Genomic DNA, 5,313 nt, shown 5'->3' with positions numbered 1-5,313 from the left:
ATAGATAGATAGATAGATAGATAGATAGATAGATAGATAGATAGATATTGTATATTGCAGGCTGGGGAGATGACTCGGTTGGTGAAGTACTTGGTGTAAGAACTAAAGTTTGGATCTCCAGTATGCACAGAGAGAGATGAGCATGCCTAATGGCCTGCTGGTAATCCCAGTGCTTGGAAGGCAGAAATAGTAAATTCTCCTGGGGTGAACTGCCTAGCTAAACTAGTTAAATTGGCAAGTTTCAGGTTCACCAGGAGACCCTGACCCAGTAAACAAAGTGCAGAGCAAATGATAAAGATACATACCGTCAATCTCAGGCCTCCACACATATGTACACACATGCAGACACACACACACAAGCATACTATACACAAAAAATGCAATAAATAAGTAAATTCATGAGTGGATAAATTCACGAGTTTGCTATTTTGTTATCGTTTCATTTACTTTCTTTGACGTTTAAATCATAATTGTATAGTTATACTACATAATATATAGTGTATAATTGTCCTTTGATTTATCTGTTATAATTGTATATGTTTGGATGATAGGGGCATAGTCCACACGTGGGAGGTCAGAGGACAACTCACAGGAGTCAGTTCTCTCCGTCCACCATGTAGGTTCTGAAGATCAAACTCAGGTCATCAGGCTTGTGGCAAATCCCTTTAAAGCTGAGCTGCCTCTCTGCCCACTTTTGAGGCTTTACAAGGGTGCTAAGAACAAGAAAACACCAGATTACTTTCCTTTTAAGAGTTAAAGCAGAGGACTTCTCATCACTAAAGTCACTGGAATTTTTTCTGACTAGTGCTCCTCAGAAGACTGGTCTATTTGGTAATTTTCCTGTTTAATGAATTCACAACTCATTTTGGTTTGTCCTACTAGGGCCTAGTTCAGGAGCTCAATCCAAAACAATGTCTTTCTATGCATTTCAGCTAATAGTTTAATATTGGCTTTCTCTATGGCTATGAGGTCATAGAAACAATGTACACCTTTGTATTTTACAAGTGCTTTCCATTTTAGACAGAGGACTTGGAGGAACTGAGCTGGAATTGACCTGGAATCCTCCTCCCCAGGGTCAGTTCTCTGCTAAGGAAGATGCCCTGGGAGAAAAGCAATCAATAATTGTACCCAGCTGTAAAGCCTATGAACACCAGAAGTGACCAATCCTCCAAGATAACCCTGAAGTGCAATAGTGGCATTCATATCTTGAGCTAAGTGAACTTAACGCCCACTCACCAGGAGGGACTTCATGCCTGGCACTATAAACCTAGACAGCTGCCTGGGGCTAGCGAGGTTATGGGTCCCAGAGAGGAACACACTACTGTCCCTTTTCTAAACCAGTATAATTTCTCATTTCATTTCTGATACTTATTCTTTTTTAAAAAACAATTATTTATTTGTTTTATGTATATGAGTACACTGTAGCCATTTTCAGACACACCAGATGAGGGCACCAGATCCCATCACAGATGATTGTGAGGCACCACATGGTTTCTGGGAATTGAACTCAGCACCTTTGGGATGTCAATCAGTTGTTCTTAACTGCTGAGCCATCTCACTGAGCCATCTCTCCAGTGATGCTTATTCTCTAATGAATAATAATTCATTATTCTCTACTGATTATTCTTATACCCACAGATATGCGTAGCTCACACTCATTGGTAAAGATACCTCTTTCAGCAGCAGATGAAGACTGCTACAGAAATTCACTGGTCAGATGCAGAGAACACACCATGGGACTTCCCGGCCCCAACTGATAAATCTACAACAATCCCTATACCTAAGGCTCAGGGGACATCACAGAAGGGGCAGAAAGACCGGAAGACCAAGAGGACTGGGATACCTGCTGTGAAACAGTGTCTTCTATATATGACAGAAGACTGCACAAGAGATCTCTCAACAGTGTGGTCACCTAAACAAGACCATAGCTGACATGCCAACAGGAATGGGGAGACTCCCACAGGGCCCATCTCTAGATGAAGAGCTCCAGGCAGTTAATGGCCACTAAGGGAGGCAGAATCAGCCTTCTTCAGGGATGAGCCAATTCAAATGTCAGCTGTAAACATGTGTAACTCAAGTGGACTCAGCAGTGTGTGTGTGTGTGTGTGTGTGTACATATATACACACATATACATAAATATCATAACTAAAGGCAAAGAGTTCGTGAATTTGGGAGGCAGTTGGGGAAAAGAGGAGCTGGGTTTGGGGAAATGATGTGAATGCAGTTCACACGTAGAAAATTCTCAAACAACTGTGGCTGAAATATTTAATCTCAATCCAGGGCTTCTACACCACCTTTGACCTTTGACTGTTAGTTCCAGGATAAAACACACACACACAACCTTTATATTTACAATAAACCTTAACCAGCACTAGAGCTGGTCAGATATCTGCCCTCTATGCTGTTAGAATCTACTTTCCTATTGATAACCCTGAGTTATTACTATGTTTCATCGGGGCTGCTCTTAACTCCAATGGGCCAGCCCTCGTGACCATGGTTTCTTGATTCCTAACCCATAGCATCTTTCTTCTCCCGACCTGGTTCTCTCTCCTCCTGGTTTCCTCTGACCCCAAGCCTGAGAACCCTAAGCCCTGCCTATCTCAGCTCTTCCCAGCTATAGGCTGTAGGCATCTTTATTTACCAATCAGAAATAACTTGGGGACGAGGTCACAAACCATCACTTGGGTCGATGGGAGTACTCTCTCATCTCTGGGGTAAGCAGGCCTTGGGGGCCCACACTTAGCATTACAATACAGAGCAACAGTCCAAACCTCAACAAACAACAATAATAAACACACATTGTCCCACAAACTTTCTCACTTGGGCATGAATAACAGCTAATTAGGGCAAAAAATACTCCCATTTTTACTGGGCATGGCAGCACAATTCCAGCATCTGTGAGGAAGCAGAATTGTGAGAACAAAGCCAGCCATAGATTTTCTATCAGAAGACCAAAAACCAACCAATAACAACACCAATAATAATACCCTCTCTCACTTAGCAGTTAGGCAAACAAATGCCGTAAGTGTAAATCACTTCATCTTTATCCCTATAAGATGTCTATTTCTGTCCCCAGTTTGTTCCTTTGTAAAGAGGTAGGTGTTGGGAGTAAGGGGGTTGTGGCCCATATGTTGGTTTCCTTAAAGGAATGGGAGGTTTCGGGTAGTGGTGGCACACGCCTTTAATCCCAGCACTTGGGAGGCAGAGGCAGGTGGATTTCTGAGTTCAAGGCCAGCCTGGTCTACAGAGTGAGGAACGGAAGGGTTTTTTTCATAATTGAAAATACTGTTTAGAAAGGCACATTTTGCTCTTTCCAGCCAGCGCCAAGCGATGGGCATCTCTCGGGACAACTGGCACAAGCGCCGCAAGACCGGGGGTAAGAGAAAACCCTACCACAAGAAGCGGAAGTATGAGCTGGGACGGCCTGCAGCCAACACTAAGATCGGCCCTCGCCGCATACACACAGTCCGAGTTCAAGGAGGCAATACGAAGTACCGTGCTCTTAGATTGGATGTGGGGACCTTTTCCTGGGGCTCTGAGTGTTGTACTCGGAAAAACAAGGATCATTGATGTTGTCTACAATGCATCCAATAATGAGCTTGTCCGCACCAAGACCCTGGTGAAGAACTGCATTGTGCTTATTGACAGCACACCATACCGGCAGTGGTACGAGTCCCACTATGCACTCACTGCCCCTGGGCTGCAAGAAGGGGGCCAAACTGACTACCGAGGAGGAAGAGATTTTAAACAAAAAACTATCAAAGAAAATTCAAAAGAAATACGATGAAAGGAAAAAGAATGCCAAAATCAGCAGTCTTCTGGAGGAATAGTTCCAGCAGGGCAAGCTTCTCGCCTGTATTGCCTCAAGACCAGGCCAGTGTGGCAGAGCAGATGGCTATGTGCTCGAAGGCAAGGAGCTGGAGTTCTATCTGCGGAAGATCAAAGCCGGGAAAGGCAAATAACCATCTTTCATAGCTCGTGTAATAAAGGTGTTGCTGTTGTAAAAAAAAAAAAAAACGGGCACATTTCCCAGTAGAGTGGCCCATTTCGGTGTCTCTGGAACTCAGAAGTCTGATGACACAGTTCTCCCACGAAGGACCTAGAAGAGGAGCACAGCTGCTCACATCCACTGAAGAATGGTCATCCTCTATCAGAGAAGGTCGACCTCTTCTACTGAGCATGCAGCTTTGGCAGGGGCATAACTGGAGCCATGCTAAAGGATAAAACAACCATCTAGCCAGCCAGCCGTGTCCCAGCCAAATAAACTCAGATGATCAAAGAGATGACATATACCATAGCCAGGATTTGGTTTTTATGTTTCAATTTTAAAAGCTGTTATGTAGAAAAAAAATATCCTTTTTGACACTGAAGCAATTGTAACCAAGTCTTCAAGCACAGCTGTGGTGGGCCCCTAATTAATTTTTTTTAGATGTATTTATTTTATCTATATGAGTACCGGAAGAGGGCATCAATTCCACTATAGATGGTTGTGAACCACCATGTGGTTACTGAGAATTGAACTCAGAACCTTTGGAAGATCAGTTAGTGCTCTTAACTGCTGAGCCATCTCCCCAGCCCCCCCCCCATTAAATTAATAAAAGAAAAGGTCTAAAGTTGGGATTTGGGCTGTGGGAACCTGCGTTGGAAAGGTGCATCTTGTCCCCAGACTTTTTCTTCTCTCTTCCCTTGTCTCTTGACTGACCTGAGGTGAACAGCCTCGTCTACCTCAGGATCCTGCTACCATGTGTTACACCACAATCCAGGGACAGTGGGCTGAGTGACCTTCACGGTGCTTGCATGCTGGAGAGTCCTACACAGCTGCCACTCAGCACCACTTAGTACCTGGCCCCTAACAGTGGTTTTGATTGCCCATCCACTGAGACAAGATACTTTTGAACATCAATGTGAGAGGATTAAAATTGAGAATGAGTGAGTTTATAGCACATGACTGTATCCCAAGTGTCTAGGGGAAAGGGAGGGAAGTAGCTTCACAGGTTTTGTCATTAATTGTATCTTCCTGATTACAAACTCATTAAATATACAAAATAAGTACATGGTGTGAAACATGCCTAGTAAAAGATGTCCTCGAATCTCATCTTTAGTGGGAAACATCTCTAAGATTCCATGCATTTCCTCAGAATTTGTTTTCTAAACACATGCATTTTTATAAAATGGCACCAGCCACTACATCCTATTTTGCTGCAAATTCTTTCCTTTAGTTCTAGAGCTTGAATGTTTCCTTGTGTCTGCACCTACCATATTCTTTCTCTCTCTCTCTCTCTCTCTCTCTCTCTCTCTCTCTCTCTCTCTCT

The 5,313-nt window shown here is 43.5% G+C and overlaps 1 pseudogene; it reads left to right on the top strand.

The window, feature by feature from the left end:
• The first annotated feature begins 3,312 nt into the window (after positions 1 to 3,312).
• Positions 3,313 to 3,980, top strand: LOC114627612 (annotated as a pseudogene).
• Positions 3,981 to 5,313: the final 1,333 nt, after the last annotated feature.

This window comes from Grammomys surdaster, unplaced genomic scaffold (assembly GCF_004785775.1).
Source record: "Grammomys surdaster isolate TR1022 unplaced genomic scaffold, NIH_TR_1.0 255, whole genome shotgun sequence".
NCBI classification, from domain to species: Eukaryota; Metazoa; Chordata; class Mammalia; order Rodentia; family Muridae; genus Grammomys; species Grammomys surdaster.
This window is presented reverse-complemented; position numbering and strand designations above follow the sequence as displayed.